General features: G+C 45.5%; 1 long non-coding RNA gene and 1 pseudogene across 10 annotated transcripts; one reads left to right on the forward strand and one right to left on the reverse strand.

Annotated features, from left to right (window-relative positions):
* Positions 1-3,106: 3,106 nt before the first annotated feature.
* Positions 3,107-15,451, forward strand: LOC120697390. 10 transcript variants are annotated; one of them, XR_005684464.1, is made up of 10 exons: positions 3,107-3,302; positions 4,119-4,262; positions 4,331-5,245; positions 9,090-9,207; positions 9,300-9,387; positions 9,485-9,571; positions 9,816-9,916; positions 10,158-10,299; positions 10,385-10,578; positions 10,661-11,034. It is a non-coding gene; the product is annotated as an uncharacterized LOC120697390 (long non-coding RNA). The 10 variants fall into 10 exon arrangements; XR_005684459.1 differs by lacking the exon at positions 10,661-11,034 and adding exons at positions 11,837-11,960; positions 12,804-15,451 and having other exon boundaries at positions 3,108-3,302; positions 9,485-9,916; positions 10,385-10,596; XR_005684463.1 differs by having other exon boundaries at positions 3,109-3,302; positions 4,331-4,408; positions 4,482-5,245; positions 9,485-9,916.
* LOC120697389 lies at positions 6,263-8,784 on the reverse strand (annotated as a pseudogene).
* Positions 15,452-17,665: the final 2,214 nt, after the last annotated feature.

The raw sequence follows: 17,665 nt of genomic DNA on the forward strand, positions 1-17,665 counted from the left end.
GTCCTGAAGCCACAGCCCACAGCGGCAGGTGGCATCGTGGCAGAGGCCTCATCAATGGATGCAGGCGGCGGGCAGGAGCTCCGGCGTTCGGTCGTCTCTCTTCTCCGTATGTTCGGCTGATCTGATTTCGAATACTCCCTCCGTTCTAAAACAATTGCATATCTAGAGTTTGAAATTTGTCCTAAAAAAGTACTACTTTGATCCAATTACTATAAAAGACAAGAATTTCTGGAGTTTTCTTACATAAGAGACAAGACAATATCTAGATCCTTCTCATAAAAGACAAAAGGTATTTTTGTAATTTCACACCATGCATTAGTTTGCGTGTATGGTTTTAAAATTATATTTATTTTGCCACGGAGGGTGTAAGTCGGAATAAATGGAAAGCACGCAAAAGTAAGACTAATAGCTGCGCTCACTTGCTGAAACGAGCGTTGTGACAGTGGCGAGAGCTGTTAGATTTAATGCCCAGGAGCGAGCTCGGCAGGCGGGCACAGTGCTTCTCAACCGGCTGCTGCGGGCTCGTAGTGGGACGCACGCTCTCTCCTACACGTCGAACTCAGCCGTCACACAGCTACTTATAATACAGTACTTACTTTAAGCAGAATATGAGGCAGTTTAGGACACACCCGCCCGTGACACCGATGGTGGGTGTGATTCTCTGTGAACCGAGAATATCTTGCTGCGTGATGCAATGTTACAATCATAGCCTTGCTGTCGTTTCAGAACGAAAAGGCCGCGTGTGCCTTTGGTCGCATCATCAGCAGAGATGTCGCGGGTCCGGGGAGCAACGCGCCAACGCAGATAGAGCCCTGCATGTGCAGACTTGCAGTGACTCTTCAGGCCGGGGGGGCTCTCTGAAGGATGGCCAGAAAAGGAAACCTCACGTGCTGGCTGACTTTTCCGGCGCGCAGGCAGAGGCGGTCAGATGCAGCATGCGCACATGATCATCCTGGTCCTGGAGCTGGATAGACAGCCATGGCCTCCGGTTTGAACGTTTGAAACGCCCCGGCCCGGTCCGCATGGAAGCAAGCAAGCAGGCGGGTGACGATCTGGCCTCTGATCGTGATGCTGCTGAGGCAGCGGCCGGTCAACGGCGTCGGCGCCAGTAGTGGAGCACTGGAGCCCGTGAAGCACGAGGTTCCTGACCGGCGACAGCGCATCATCACATCTCTGCGCGAGAGGAAGGAGCCAAACGCAAAGCCCGCCGGCGCCGGCGAGCGAGGTCTGGAACTCTGGATCTAGCGGATGACACATCGATCTCGCGCGGCAACCCAGACGCCGCCACCTGCCACCGGGAATCGTACGCGCGCTCGCGGCAGGGAGGTGGCCAGGTGGGTGCCTAGCCGCCTAGGGTTTCCGCTGCAAACCTGCACTGCGCTCGTCGCTCGCTCGGCGGCCGGCGGCCGGCGGCCTGGGTTCGGTCGGTCGGTGGCGGCGGTCGCCGTGTCCGGTCGGTTTCTTTCCTGGGAACGCCAGAGGCCTACCAACGGCCCGCCGCTTGCTGCTTCTGGGCCGCTGCGTCAACACTTCCGATACGAGACACGCTGGCCTTCTTTATTTCTGGCCGGCCCGTCTGCGCCCGCAAGAGCATATTGGGCCTTCTCCTTGCTGCATATCGCGCTTTTTTCTTTTTTATATTAAAAAAAATCAAAATTTCAAAAATATATGTCCGTTTTGAAATATTTCAAAACTACCCCCGATCGCCCCCCATAGGGCGACAGGCCCTAATTGTAATTTTTTTTCTTCAAATTTACGACGAGGTCCCTGGTAAAAAAATGCAAGGGGGGCCTGTCGCCCCCCAACGGGCGACAGGGGGCCTGTCGCCCTCCCCTCGGGCGACCGGTGGACCCCGCCCACAGGCGCGACAGGGGCCCCTCTCTCGCTCTCTCCATGTCAGCTTCACGTTCGGCCGCCGCCTTACGATCCACCACCTCCATCCTCTTGCGGATCTCTTCTTGCTTTTTATTGCGCTTCTCCTCTTGCTGTTCCTCGTGCTTCATTCGGCGCCAACGTTCTGCAACCCACCTTGCTTGTTGTTCCACAAAGTCCTTTGCCTGCTGCGACTGCACGGTGTCGAACCACTGCATAAAATCACAAAGAGGCGGAGGAGACTTTGTCCAACAAAAATTAGAATCATAACTCAATGTTAGGTCACAAAGAAAAATAGCGTATGTTGTCCTGCTATCTTGGTCCGGTCTTTGCCATATCGCTTAGGTGGATCATATTCGTAGTTCTCACACATAAAGAATCTCATGCCGTAGTAATCTCCTAAAACCTCAGATTGCATGAACTTGCATAACGAACCGCAGAAGCACATTGGCACATCAATTCCTTCAGGTACGGTGGCTTCACACTTGCTCCACGGAATGTAGGTTGATCCTGACAAAGACATTGGCGCTATAGTGTGGTGCGCTAAATGACGAACAATGATTTAAATAATGCACATATCGTATACAAAATCGATGCGTGAAAATATAGGTACTGTCATAATTCTATTGTCTTATGCTGCAATATCAATAAGGTACTGTCTTAATTCTATTCTAATGCATAATTAATTTAAAAACAAGTCTGTAATAGTACTCAAATTGTAATACTAAACGAGTGTTCTAAAGCACCAAATCTAATTCAGCTAATCCGCTAATTAAATTAAATTATTATACAATATCAACAGATTCATACGGAAGTTACCGGTAGATCACAAGTGCGGAATTCAGCAGAGATTCGCCGTTTTTCTTCTCCTTACCCCTCTATTTTTTTCTGAATTTTTTGGCTCAAATGACAAGGTAATGATGGCCAAGGCTTATATAGGGAGGGACCCTGTCGCCTGTTGGGGGGCGACAGGCCCCCTTGCATTTTTTTTTGCTATGTACCTCGTTGCAAATTTGAAGAAAAAAAATTACACTTAGGTCCTGTCGTCCTATGGGGCGACCGGAAGTAGTTTTGAAATATTTCAAAACGGACATATATTTTTGAAATTTTGATTTTTTTTTAAATATAAAAAGGAAAAAAACGCCTTCATCTCGGGTCCTCTCAGCCTAATAAGGATGAAGGAACAAATAGCCCATGGGCTCCAACAGCGAGCGGTAGCGACGGCTCCCTTCGCTTCCGCACGCCGCTTCCCCTGCTGCACCTGCTCCGCGCAACGGGACGCGCACTCCTCACCGCCACCCGCCGCGCCGCTGCTGCAAAAAGCGAAGCGGGGAATGCGCGATCGCCGCCGCGCCGCACCAGCCTCCCCTCCCCCCCCCCCCCCCCACCCGAGACTCGCCGGCGACCGGCTCGGCCTGAGCGAGCGATTGGTGCGTGCTCTCCCTCCCCTCCTCCTCCTCCCCACTTCCCCCCTTCTCTGTGCGCGCGCGCGGTACAAATCCACAGCCGGTGGTGGCGCGCAGCGTTGCGGCGGGGGCCGGGGGCGGCCGTTTCGACCCGCCCGCTCGCGCGGTTCCCCTGCCTGTGGGAGACGAGTTCGCGTCGGCCGTTTTGAGTATTACGAAGGCTTACCGCCGCTTTGCTGGCACAGGGTTTGCTTACTCAGGTGTTGCATGTATGATTGCAGCTGATTGGGTGGCCTAAACAGCAAAGCGAAAATTCAGTGGCCTCTGTTTCAGCCTTTACCACCGATCTTATTTCAAATGCATCGTGTGATTAGAAGCTGATTTGATATGAATATCCGTCTTTCTCCGAGTCAAATCTCTGAAGCCATACTGAGCCAATCAGATTTTACGGATGCTCACATTGTTTATAGTTGTGGATGCCCGATATCTGCTTCATCAGAACATCTTCTGAATGAATTTATTTATTAGGTCCAACTATAAACTACGAATTTTCTTCAGAATTGGTGTGGCCTTGCGTTTCAATTTTCATTAGCTGAAGACCCTCACCAGAAGGCTGTGCAAGCCTGTGAAACTCTTCTCTCTTTTTTTGCCAGTATGCAGTTGCTTCCATTCTCTGCATTCAACCTTTATGGGAATGAATTTAACCTAGAAAAAATCACAAACAAATCATTTCCCTACTGCAAATGTTGCTTATTATTTGTTTGATTCTGAGTTCAGTGTACAGAACGGGAATGTGTTATTTTGTTTATAAACTTGTTGCACGTTTTTTCCTCAATGCAGACTTGGTGGACCATGAAGTGCCTTCAAATGCATGAAAGAGGGCGGATACCATCAGATCATATGCCATAAAATGCTCAATATTATTGTGATTCAAATTTTGTGCCCTCCCTCTCCCTGGTTATTATTGTGATTCCTGTGACAATGGTAACAACTTTCACAAACACTTGTACACTATGGAGAGGTTGCTACTTACATAGTTGTTGATTTTCCAGGTAATTGTTGAAAGCTTTCCAGAATACAAAGATGTCTACGAGCTTTGACATCTGTTGCCTGTTGTCACATATGTGCGGGTGAGTGGCCATAGTTCAGCAATTGATGGAACACTTTATAGCCACATCTCATGCATATGGCCTGTCTCTAAAGGTGTAAAGGACTAATGGTGGCTGTTTTGAGTGCTAAAGGTAATGGAATTTATCTCGACTGCTGTAAGCCCAACAATGGAGTACTTTCATGGTTACAAAGGCTTTCCAAGTATGCTTTCATATGTTTATCATCATGCTGATGTCATATAGATGCAAGAACCTTTCAGCACGTTATCAAGCAGGAATATATCTTATGCCTTGTCTTTGTGGTTTCCTGCTACCTGTATAACATTTTATTTCCTTCTAAAAAGGGTTCTCTTATGAGTTTGAATTGGTTGCTTGGCCTAACCTTCATATTCTCAGCAAAGAAAATCAGTTTTATCCAAATGAGTTTTATTTAAGCAAAATTGATCCTGATTGTTATGAATTGTGTCAGATGGAATCACTGAACTATTATTTTTACATATTCATTATTCCATTGGACCACTAAATACATTAACCTATGATACCCTAGGTTCTTACTCTTAATTTTGTTCCTCTTTTCTGTTATTTTCCACTCACTAATGATGATGTAGGTGGATGCCAATGTACTACTGTTATCAGAGCTGAGACTGCATATTAAAATATAAACTAAATGTCTTTTTCATCTAGAGAAGAGCACTGCCGCTCATCCTTTGCTATTTTCATGTCTTGCGCTATTTCTACTTCACTTTCATACTCACACAGAATCACAGATACATCCGATAATGCCGCTCATGTGTCCGAGCAGACACAGCATAACCAAAGATAATTGAAGTGCATATGCCCACAAGTTGAAACATCATGGTACGTAATGAAGCTCATCAATTGTATAATGTATGTTTTGTTCTTTACAGAATTTAGAGACAGAAAATAGTTTTTTTGTTCTTATTGGCCAACTGGTAGATTTCATAGCTGTTAGGTTTCTCTAATTGCTTTTTTAGTGCTAACGGTCCTTATCAGCATTATTGATCTCATTGTATTTGTGAAAAATCCAAGGACAAGTCACTTTATGCCTGCTTTTTCACACACATGGTCATGTCCCATTAGTTGTACAGCATAAATGAGAGTTGTTAAGTTCTAAAGCTAATTTTTTTCTCCGGAACCAAATTGGGCTAGCTTTATTTTGGAATAGAGCAATGCAGAAAATAAACTCATTTTGATATTGGTTCGAGTTTTGACTAGTCACAAGAAAAGGAACCCACCAGAGAGGCCTAGCCAAATCAGTTAACAATCTAGCTGGACTTGGTCCCTATTCCCTAAATTGTACATCACTAGGATCAACACCATCTAAAGTCTTCTTTTTTGTTAATTAATTCAGTTGCTTGATTTATAGCTGTACTCTTTCTAAACTAATTCACTATGTTTAAAACTATATGGATCAGCCATCTGAAATCTGTATCATTATATTTGGAGTTAAAAATAATTTTGTACTATTTTTATTTAGTATACCCTAATATAAGGTTACAGACAGTAATTGTCAAAATCCCATCCTAGAGATCTTCAGTAGTCAATAACTTTTCATCATATATTACCCAATCATGGCTATGCCACATAAACAATTGATATGCGGACTGAATGGAGCATAAGTTGAGTCTCACCACACTGAGGCTTCATATATTACCCAATCTACATGGTAGGTAATTCATGAGTAGTTGCCTCCTTTTCTTCCCTGAATGTGTTTATTTCCTCTTGAGGTTGATTGCCCCTTTGGACCCTATCAAATCAACCAATCCTTTTCGATTCCTGTATTCAAGAAGAAAGCGATCAAGTAGCTTGGGTTCTCCACACAGAAAAGTTCACGACAGAAACAGGAAAGGGAAAGGGGAAGAAAAATAGCTCTCAGGTCAATATTCCATATTTCTTCCTTTACAAATATACAACTGCCGTTTGTTGGCAACTTCTCAAAAGTAGAAATGAAAATACAACATGCAATAATTAATCTGCATGGACGTGCATGGCAATGGTTGAAAAGTTTGGGACTACTTGCATGGTTTATGAGAGCTACCGACACATGCAGTTTTGCCCATGCTTTCCTATATTTATTTAATAAACAGAGAGTGAACAAAACTCAAATGTCCAAAAGTTGAGTTGTCTTGTACAGAAGGAAAAAAAAAAACAATTGCGAAGAGAAAGAAAAGGAGACTCTAGAACATACTTTTCTATGCATTCCGCTGCCACTCCTAAGGCCAGGACTGCCCTTTCCATGATACTGCAGGATCTTCGACTGAGGAACAGCTATGGTGGATGGTTTCTGTATCAACTTACATACATTGATACATATCTATGTAAGCGGCTCAGCATATTTCTGCTCATGAATCTGTGAAAATTATAAGTTTCTTCTTCTGCTTGTCTGCTCTGTTCCATATGGTGGAACATAATGCCTAGATATTCTCAAAAGAAACTTGCATTCTTTGCAAGTCTTTGTCATACATGTCTGGTGCTGCCTGCAGCTGTTGCTGTGGTTGCTGATTCTGGTACCAAGAAGCACACATTCCGTCCATGCTGAATTGGCTCTCTGCCTTGATCACATCATCATAGAGTGATTGGCTCTGGTTTTGCATGGCTATGGTCGTCTCAGCAAAGGTTCCATGGAGCAAGTCAGGCCACTTAAGTTCCTCTCCTAAGTGAGCTCTTGTATCTTTTTCTTGTGCGATATCTGTCCATGGGAACACACTGTTCTCCAGAATTGAGCTTGTGCTCTGTGGTTCAAATCCCAAACTGTTGCTTCCTCTGCTCCCAGTACTGCTACTGCTGCTAGGATTTGTACCATCCCAGTAAAATGAATCTACCGAGGCACTTCCAATGCCAGTGCCTCCATGTCGAGGATTATCTGGTGGGAGATTCAGCCCCATCGATGTTGAGAGGGCTGATGGTGAAACTGGCGGCATCACAGTGGAAATTGTGCTGCAGTTGAAGTCATTCTGGTTGAACCAGAGTGAGTTCATACTTGCACCATCACCACTGCCACTCTCGCTGCTGTAGCCCAATGGCTGTTGGAATGGGAAGTACAGCGTTTGGCCTGATGAGCGGCAGGTTGATGGGCTCTTGTGTCCAGTAGTAAGCTGGTCCAGAAACAACTCCTTTGGTGGCACCTTAGGGCGTGCCAAATGTGGAGCTTCAGATTGATTCTTGTCATACACTGGCAGCAGCATTGATGATTGAGCCGTCTCACTGAGGAGGTGGCTCAAGTTCCCCAGAGCCCCAGTGCTCGACGGGTTGACGTCGCTGGACCCTGAGGTCCTCTCGGTGCTGATGGTGGGAGCTGCACCGTTGCGATCAGCCTCAGCAAGCGGCTTGTGGGTGTTGGGATCAATGCCTTTCTGCCTCAGCTTCTTCTTGATGCATGAGTTCCATAGATTCTTGATCTCGTTGTCAGTCCTTCCAGGCAGCTGTGCTGCAATTTGAGACCACCTTTTCGTATAAAAAGAAAAGGGCTGATATCAGCTAAATTACCAATTGTTGCTTTGCAGATATGCAGTCCTGAATTCTGATACTACTTCTCAGGCTTAAAATTACCTGTTCCCAAGGACAGCATGCAGCTCAACGATGAGGTCTTCTTCCTCTTGAGAGAATGCCCCTCTCTTGAGGTCTGGCCTCAGATAGTTTATCCATCTCAGCCTGCAACTCTTTCCGCACCTTTGGAGCCCTGCAACAATTTGTCAGCTAGATTTTAGATAATTGGACTGTCTTTGAGAGATTTCATTGGCAAGTCAAGGAAAGAAGTGAAGTGGTAATTGAAAGGAGCAAAATGCAGAGGAAGAAAAAAAGGAAAGAATTGAGAGTTGATAATTGAAAGGACCAAGTGCAGAAGAATTTGTTATACATACCTGCGAGTTTGGGAACAGAACTCCAGCAGCCATGGCCATGCTTTGTTATGTGATTCATGAGCTTCTCATCCTCCTCAGGAGACCAGAGCCCCTTTCTCAACTTTTGCTTGTAGCAGCAAGAATGCCTCCCCATCTCAGCGCAATGCAGAACCTGGGAGCTCCAAGCTCACGGAGCTGACAGGTCTGTGGATGTATACAGCCTCCAATTGTGCACAGCGAACACCACCTCCGGTAGCACGAAGCTTCTTCAAGGATTGATGATGGCTAAAGGGGTGGAAAATGCAGAGGGTGTAGTGACTTATATACCAATGAATGATTGGGCTGCAGCTGAGACCAGAATTGAGCAACTGTATGGTTGCAGATAGGAGATTTCAGTGGAAAGCAAGGAAAGGTTAGGGGGCACTCCTCTCCTTTTCTTTGCAGGACAGCCCTTTAGCACCTTCTTTTAAAGATGGTGGTGGAGGTGGTTGTGGGAGGGGAGGTTTAGCCTTCCCCATGGTCGCTTCCGCCTCTGCGTGGGCGTCTGTCTCGTCATCTCCTAAGAATCTATGTCTGGTGCCAAAACCGGTGGGGTAGCCACCTCCACCGATATTTTAATTGTCGCGACCTATGTTCAACTGTTACTGTTAGTTCTCTCCCCATTTCCTTTCATCCCAAATCGCATGCCTGTTGCCTAGTGTATCTCTTCGGGCACAAGACAGTGAAAGTGAAACGTGTCCATCAGAGTTTACATTATTTGGAAATGGATTGTTGCTCTTGCTGCCACCGTGAATGATTGTGACCCCGAGCAGCCAGTGAACTCTGTTTTCTCTTTTCTGCAGCTACTTCTACATCACGGGTGCTCCATGTCCATGCAGGGCAGAGCACACTGTTGGGAAGAAGCATCATCCACCTTTCTTCTGTTGCCAATTAAAAGTCGTGTTAGCTGCTGTTCGATTCGTGCGTGCATGTGCACCTCATTTTCTTCCCACCTGCAAGATTTTATGTGTCAGACCTAAGTGTAGTCCTTTTTTTTCTCTCTTGCTTTTCAGGTAACTCACTGGGTCACTTCTCTCTGGGGGAAAAGCCTTGGTCAATCATCACAGTTGGGGTCCTGGGGAAAAAGAGATGGCATCATATGTTAGTATTCCAGGACAGAGAGCATCTTCCTTTTGTTTATATCCGGCAGCTAGCAGGCTGGCTAGAAATTTCTAATCTGAAATTGTTACTTCTCCAGTCCAACAAGAACCACTTTGCAGGCGCTGAGTGTGTCCGCGGTCAGTTAAGAATTGGGCTTCCCATAATTGCAAAGATAATCGTGCAGGTACAAGTATAATGATTTGTCCGATTGACTGTCGCTAGCGTCAATGGAGGCACTGATCATTGCGAGGGGGAACTCATCGCCTGTGAATTTCTTTCATGAAACTTCGGATACAAAAAGGGTCCACTGGAGGAGACAAATTTCTTGGAGTATAGTATTGGAAACGAGCTGGTCAATGCATGCATTATTGTTGGTATCTTTTTCTTGTCTGACGAAAGAGTGTTTTTATCCATGATTCCATGATTAGGATTGTAATGGCATCCGTCTGTACCCATGTGACGGTGGATACTCATCACCAATTAAACAAACGCGGCACGAATCAAAAGGCTGTGATTGAGCAATTTTATAGTATGGTTTTCCAACTTATCATTTTGTCCTTTGATTCCCCATGCAACGGATCTCATCCGTTCTGAAGCCTTGCATTGTCTGTTGTGAGGTGGTGTAGTGTATATTATTATTTGTGAAGATTGTATATATTATTTGTTCTGGAGATTTTATATGCTGGTTATCAAACTGTCATTGTTTGAATTCTGCAAATTAAATAGATCCTCCTAGAATCAATGTCACCATCTGCTTTTCATCCATGCAGGATTTGCAGTTGAGCCAGGAAAACGGACTGTCAGGTAACAACCTACCTCTTGGCTGCAACTGCCCGTGCTGTCTTCCTTTGTTACTCCTTGCTCAGGATTATGCATCCGTGATCCCAGGAAGGAAGTTCACCCTGCCTCCAGGTAATTTGGATGTAAACTTGTGCAAAATCACTACTGGGTTTGATTGCTGAATCATCGCATGATTATTTTTACCGTTTTGTCCAAGGTGATTGTTATGATATAGAAAGAGCGGCATTATTTTGAGTGGTGGTGAGAGAAGGGAAGGCTGGCGGCGGCGGCAGCATGGCAATTAGCAAGGCTGGCACTAGAAGATCACGGGGAAGAAGGCAAGTTTGACAAAGGAGGCATCTTTCTGGGGTCCCCAGGAAGCATAGGCCCACCCCCTCCCTAATCCCTACGGTACACACACGATACTTGGTGAGTGATTTACTTCACAATATCCATCCATTTGTTGATTTTAATTTTACAATAATAATAATAGGATCACTCAACCTTGAGAGAGAGAGAGAGAGATGTGTTAAATTTGCGATGTGGCCTGGGCTGGTGATGATGAACGAATGATCGGTACAGCCGGGATTCAAGAGGGATGAAAGATGGGAACAGGACGGCATCCATAGTACGCGGGGCGGGCCCGTGGAAGCTTACGGTACGCACCTTTGTGCGTTTGCGCTCTCTCTCTCGCATTGGGTGTAAACAGCAGTGGGTCGTCCCTGCCCTTGCAATGGTAGGGCACCTCACCATCCAATCGCCTACTCATGCTGTGTTTAGTTCATGAAAATTTTTGAGTTTGATACTGTAACATTTTTGTTGTTATTTGGTAATTAATGTTTAATTATAGAATAATTAGGCTTAAAAGATTCATCTCGTCATTTCCAGTTGAACTGTGTAGTTGGTTATTTTTTTCGGCTGCATTTAATGCTCCATATATGTGTCCGAAAATTCGATATGACTGAAAATTTTTGGAAACTAAACATGGCCCCAATCCCCATCCAATCCTCCTTCCCATGGCTCCCATGTACTAGCGTTAGCTTAGAGGCTAGCTACCTATCAACGGAATGGATCGAGCCAAGGGAGGCGAAAGCGAAGGGACCACGCCCCACGCCTTCGCCCTTCCGTGTGTGCCAACCAACTAGACGCGCACTAGCGCTATAGCCATTACAGCATGCCTCAATTATTTCCTATGGACATACATGCACATATATAAATCAGCACCAGCCAGCGGAACAGAGTAATATATATATATATACAATTATTATTAGTATTGTACTGTATAATATACGCCCGCCTAATTATTTATTTGCATATACCATATACCATGCTGTATAGACTATAGTATTTGGCTTAGTTTTTCTCTCGGAAGAGAAAACGAGAGGTGAATAATGCTGCACGGGGCAGGAATATCCCTGCCTGCGAGTCGCCTTTGTCCCTGTCACCCCTTGTGTTTTCTCCCCGCATTGCTAGCTGTCCGCGGGCGTGTACGCGCGCGCGTAGGCACATCCTACCACGTCCATAGGCCATGCACTAGCTGTCCCCGAGTGCTGCGCCCAGCGGGAAATTCATGTCGACATCTATCTCGAGTTAATTTCCGACCCTGTGGTTTAATCCGAACAGCTCGAAAATGAGGTCAATACCCATATAGTATATGGCTCCTTTTCAGGGCACGTGGGCGCGATGGAATGGCTCGTGGCCCATTGAATTGATTGGCAAAAGTTCGAGCTGCAATTCGTGGACGGCCGGCCTGCTCGGGACGCCATCGGATCGCCGCCCGGCGACTTTTGCAGGTACCTCTTCGTTAAATTACCTCGTCTCCTGCCGTTTATAGCTCAAAAAGAACAGTTGTTACCACCAGCTTTTTCCTTATGTTGATGGTCACTCGAGTTACTTTCTGTTCATCCGTGCGCTATTTTTTATACCCGATAGATCAGGTCGCCGCCGGTCGAGTAGAGAGCGACGTGGTAGTTAAAAACTAGAGTAGCGCCTGTGAAGATCACACCCGGATTTCCCAACTGACAATTAGCTCTGTCCTTTTACCTGCCTAACGTGGTACAATTTGGCATAAAGTAATCACTCCGTTTGGCAGCTAGCTCCAGCTCCAGCCTAACATGTATTTTCCTCTTACACCACTCCAGCCACTAGCTCCAGCCAGTTAACAGTATTTTTCTCTCACACCACTCCAGTCACCAGTTACAGCTCTAGCCCAGCGAACGGAGTGAGTATCAGCATCTCACCGTTTTTTAAAAAAAAGTCGATTATTAACCGGCGACGTACGTTTTGTACGTGCCGTCGTTCGCGCTCTCGGCCTCGTCGTCCTTTTCCACGCAAAGAAATTGGGCTGTGCTTGGACTTTGCTTTCATGCGGCATGCATCACTTTCCCCAGCGTCTAGCATGTACATGTAGCGCGAAAGCTGCCCGCGTCCGCCCCGCAGTCTCTTTTTGGTTCCCCCCTGTTCTTTCACTCTGATTAGTCGGACAGCCAGCCACAAACGCTACGTCGGCCGGTGCTTGACCCCTAGCAATGGCATGTATAGTACCGATGCACGTCGAATCGCAAGGAGACGTAGCCCATCAAATTGAAAAAACGGTGATTTGAAAGAGCTACGAAAATAATCTCTGCGTTCGGCAGGCTGGAGCTGGAGGCTGAAGCTGGAGTGGTGTGAGAGAAAAACACTGTGACATGACTGGTGGCTAGAGGCTAGTGCTGGAGCGAGTGAGAAAAAAATACTGTAGAACTGGAGGCTGGTGCACCAGCCGAACATGGTGAATATGGAGAGCCAGGTACGCCAATAAGCTGTAATCTGTTTAATTAGTCAGTGTGGCGAGTTGTGTGCCATGTGCATGCACTGGTGCAAGAAGAGTGTAGTATTAATATAACAAGGAATAAAAGGTACTATGAACTTGTTGTTTTAGGTCAAACATAATATCCATAAACTTTGATTTTGTGAAGCCCGCCGACAGATTTTCTTCTCCTCTCCGCGTAATACAAACTCGGCAGGGTCCACCTGATAATTTAAGTTGTAGGAAACATCACAAATGGCTTTGTTTTATTAGTTCATAGCGTGGTGGCACTTGTTTATAAATTCATGGAGAAGAAAGGGGCCAACAATTATCTGGTTAGTTATTTGGTTGTAGGCATTCACTCGTGGACGTTCAAGGCCAGAACAATTCCTTAATCTAAAAAAATTATCTGGTTTGTTCTACTGAATTATGCAAATGTTACACTTATCTGTATGCGCTTACAGAGATTATTCAACTAATTAATATGTAAATCATTGATGTTTTATACTTGCACATGTTTGCCAAAACGTATTATTTACTATTATTTTCACTGAATTAATTTAAGCATAGCGAAAATTATAATGGGAGCATACTTTTTTCAAAGCAAACAAACCTGCATATACCATACCATTCTTCACAATAATCTTAATTGTAGCAGTAACATTTTGTCGGCACAAACTCTAACCCCCTAGCACCACTGATTTGATATTAGGGGGTATTAGGAGGTGACATTATCAGGTTGGGCTCCATTTGCACACTAACGCATCACTTTCCTTGACCCCCTCTGCTAGCAAAGCCTAATAATGCAGCCCCGGATGCACTGCACTGCATGGCCCCAATGCAAGCCACTCCTCTCTCCCTTCCTTCTCTAGACGCCTAGTCCACACAAATTGGCCGGCACGCCCAATTATCCACCCAATTAAGTTGCGCGCGCTTAATGTTGTGGTTGGGATTACGCCGGGAGGCCAGTTGACGGGCAATGATTTTAATCAAGGGGGTCCAACCCATAACACGACTGATTAATCGCCCCCCGTCCCTACGATGTGAAGTCGCACCTGCCTCAAGGTCCTTTGGCCCCCCCCTTCCAACACCATGGCGTATGCATGCGTGAAGTCGCTAGCTGCTGCTGCTACTCTAAGGTCACAGTCGTCAGCATTTGCGTATGCATGGGCCTGCGTTACGCCCCCAATGCAAGCGTTTGTATCGGCGCAGCGTGCAGAGTCATTAAGGGAACTTTGAGATGCCGGAATTTAGTTTGCTCGAAGTTTATAGAAAATCAGGTCGATTCTTGTGTATTTGAGAAGAAAATAATCGAGTTCCAAGTAATTAAACTGTTAGCGCCCCTTTTGGAATGCAGAGTTGGTAGTAGTCTTGGTAGTTTTTATGTAGTATTGTCGGAATTGAATTGTGAAGTTTGTTGTGTACGTACGCGTTGTGTTCTTGGGCAAGTTCCGCATTTTCCAAATACGCGTATCGCAGCGTATATGTGTGTCAGTGTCGCCTGCTTACGCATGTGTCCTCTACTGGCGGCAACTTTCGTACGTGTAGGTGTGTGGCCACTACTGGCGACGAATACGTACGTGCGGTTGCCGGCGCTTGCTGCTGTGCTGCTGCCGAGAATCCGTACAAATACCTTAAACCTCACGTACGCATCCGTATAAGGTGCGGTACTCGTAGCCGGTGCCCCATTCGCCATTCTACACGTACGTGTGTATCACCACTCGCGTGCAGGTGATGCGCTGTCGCGTGCCGTGTGTGTGACGAAACGGTCCATTGTTCGCCTGTCCTACTACTCCTATACAGAACCCTCGACGCAAGGCTCATACAGGACGACGACGTACTGTCCCGGCCCACTGCTGCTGCCGCACCCACGTACGGATGAAACGTACGTGCCGATTAATTTGCGTGGTGTGCTGTTCGGGCCTTTGGGGCCTGTCACGTACGAATGAATGAATTGAAGTGGGCACAGGGTTTCGTAGATTTCGTGGGAATCGATCAAGTACGGGGTTACAGATTGTAAATGCGGCGCCACTGTAGATGCATATGCCCGACGACCTTCTCTCCTGCTTCGTTCCTCGCATTGTGTGATGGAGCTTAGCGAGAGGAGAGGCTACTGTTGAGATGGAACAGGTGCGAATAGCTTGCACATGTACCTTCAGGAAGGTAGGGAGCACAATTATTTGTGTGTAATCCACTTTAGCTGATGCTTATTAGATGTGGGGAGCCTCGAGCTTGATTGGATGATGAGAGCTAGCAGCCAGTGCCGTGCACTGCTGCACACTGAGAAATAACGGTGGTCCTCGTGTACCCACCATGCCGTATAGTTCGTCTTTTGTCTTGAGCATTCTTGCTTCATATATATGCACAGCACGCGTATAGTGTGTCGACATTATACTGGTTACTGTTTATTTTTCACGGCTTGATTGATACGCCGCCATGTACTTACTGATCACAAATGTAAATCTGTCGTATGTATGTTTCATTTTGTCGTTTATCAAAGGGATTTCGTCTCAACTTTGAGCTTCTATATGTAATTAATAAAGAAATTAGATAGACTTACAGTACGTAAGTGTTGATGCTAGTAGATTTGTTATGAATGGAATACTACTTTTCTAAGCATATAATCCTTTTTATTTTGGACAGGGCATTTTTATTGAAGTTGCTAGAATGCTAGTATAATAAATTGCAATTTGGATGAAATAAAACCATGCATCATGCTGCTTTTTACAGCAAAGTTTAATTTGGAGCGAGCATCACTTGCCAATCCCTCTCAAGGGGCACTTTGGTTTTGGCTACTCCATCCGTTCCTAATTGCAGATCATTTTGGTAAATTTAAATATGTAGTTTTTGCTACGTATCCAGACATAATGTTTATCTATGTACGTAGCAAAAACTATATATGTATTTTGATTTGCCAAAACGACCTACAATTTGGAACATTAGGAGTGGTTTACAGCAGCACGATTCCGCTAGACTCTTCGCAAGACACCACGCCGAGCTTCCTAGACGAATCAATTTATTCGATCATCAAAAGCTTAAAAGGTGATGAAGTGATGAGTCGTCCGTGTGGTGACGATGGAGGTGGACGTTTCCAACTTACGCACATGCAACCAAATGAAATATAAATAAATAACGAGAATCCGAATAAGCTGGATTTTGGACGTTCACATATATATATATGTCAGTGGTCGTACGTACGCACGTAGAGAAACGTAACCTTCTCCTTTCTTCGTACTGCCGAATGATTATTGTTAATTAGCTCCGCCACTGCCGACGACCGTTCGAGTCTTTGTCAAAGATACACACATATATAGTATATATATACATATATATAATTACACGCGCGCGCCTACATATGTACGTGCACGCAACGCAGCTGCTAGTCTAGCGCCATCTTATTCGCGTACGCTTAATTTGCCGTATTATTCGTCGGTATCGTCGTACGTACGCTAGCTACTAATGACGCCCATTTGTTTGCCGTCTCTAAGGAACAGCCAGCGATAAACGCACCGTACCGGCCGTTTGATGATCATGACAACCACCGGCTTGTGCACACTTCTTGCTGTACTGCGCGTCAGCGCGTATACGCTTGTAGCGGACCGTACATGCCCAGCCACACCCGTATATATGTACGGTCACATAAATTATTCACACCTATAAAATTGTTAACCAACTGCTGCTGCTTTTCAGTCGGTGCACGACATTCGCTGAATAAAATGCATGCAGATATATGAAATGTGTAAGTTCGAAATTGAGACATATACACGCATGCAAGGTGCCATGGTAAAATGAAACGGAGGTAGTCTGGAAAGACGTGTATTTCTTTACCCCGAGGGGGGGGGGGGGGGGGGCGACTGGAAAAAACAATGGAGGACGTATATGCATATATGTCGGATGAGTCAATCAGCGGTTAGTTTTTCAGGCTATTCTAATTTATGGGCGACGTACAGAGGCTTTCGATCAACCTTTTCTTTCCTTTTTCTAGTAATTTTTTTGTTTTGTGACAAAAAAATTTCAAAGAAAAATATTTTGAGTAGATAAAAGGGAAAATTTTGATGAGAAAAAGTTTGAAACAGAAATTTTTAGAATAGTTGGAAAAATTTGAAGGAAAATTTTTGCTTCCAAATCAAAACTAAAAGAAGTTTGGGGACAATTTTCAAGAAAAATATTTTTAATAGAAGAACAAGGAAAAAATTGATGAGAAAAAGTTTGAAACAAGTTTGAGAATAATTGTAAAAAATTTAACTACAGAAAGTTTGAGGAAAAGTTTTGTAAAAAAATTTTGCATCCAAAACTCAAAAAGAAAAAAACTACTGGAGAGATCGTCGCTGCCTCCGCCACCGGCCCGCCGCGGCACCCCCCGCCACCAGCCCCGCCTCGCCGCCGCCGCGCCTCCCCAGGAAGTCTGCCACCGGCCCGCCAAGCCTCCCCGCCGCGCCGCTCGCCCCTAGGATGTGGAGCTCGCGAAGTCTCCCACCCCCAACCGGAGTTGGAAGAAAGAGATAAAAAAAAAGGAAGGAGATGGAGGGACGGACAGAAAGGCTGCCGAGATATCACGTGGGCATGGGACCCACTGTTTGGGTTGATTGACCGTGAGTACAGATAGTCATGAGCGACTGTAAATCCATCATTGGGTAGTTTTTCCTCACAAAAAAGGTTGTTGGCCACAGTTGACGTTATAAAACCATATCCCATGCACGTACACGTCCC

This window comes from Panicum virgatum, chromosome 3K, assembly GCF_016808335.1.
Source record: "Panicum virgatum strain AP13 chromosome 3K, P.virgatum_v5, whole genome shotgun sequence".
NCBI classification, from domain to species: domain Eukaryota; kingdom Viridiplantae; phylum Streptophyta; class Magnoliopsida; order Poales; family Poaceae; genus Panicum; species Panicum virgatum.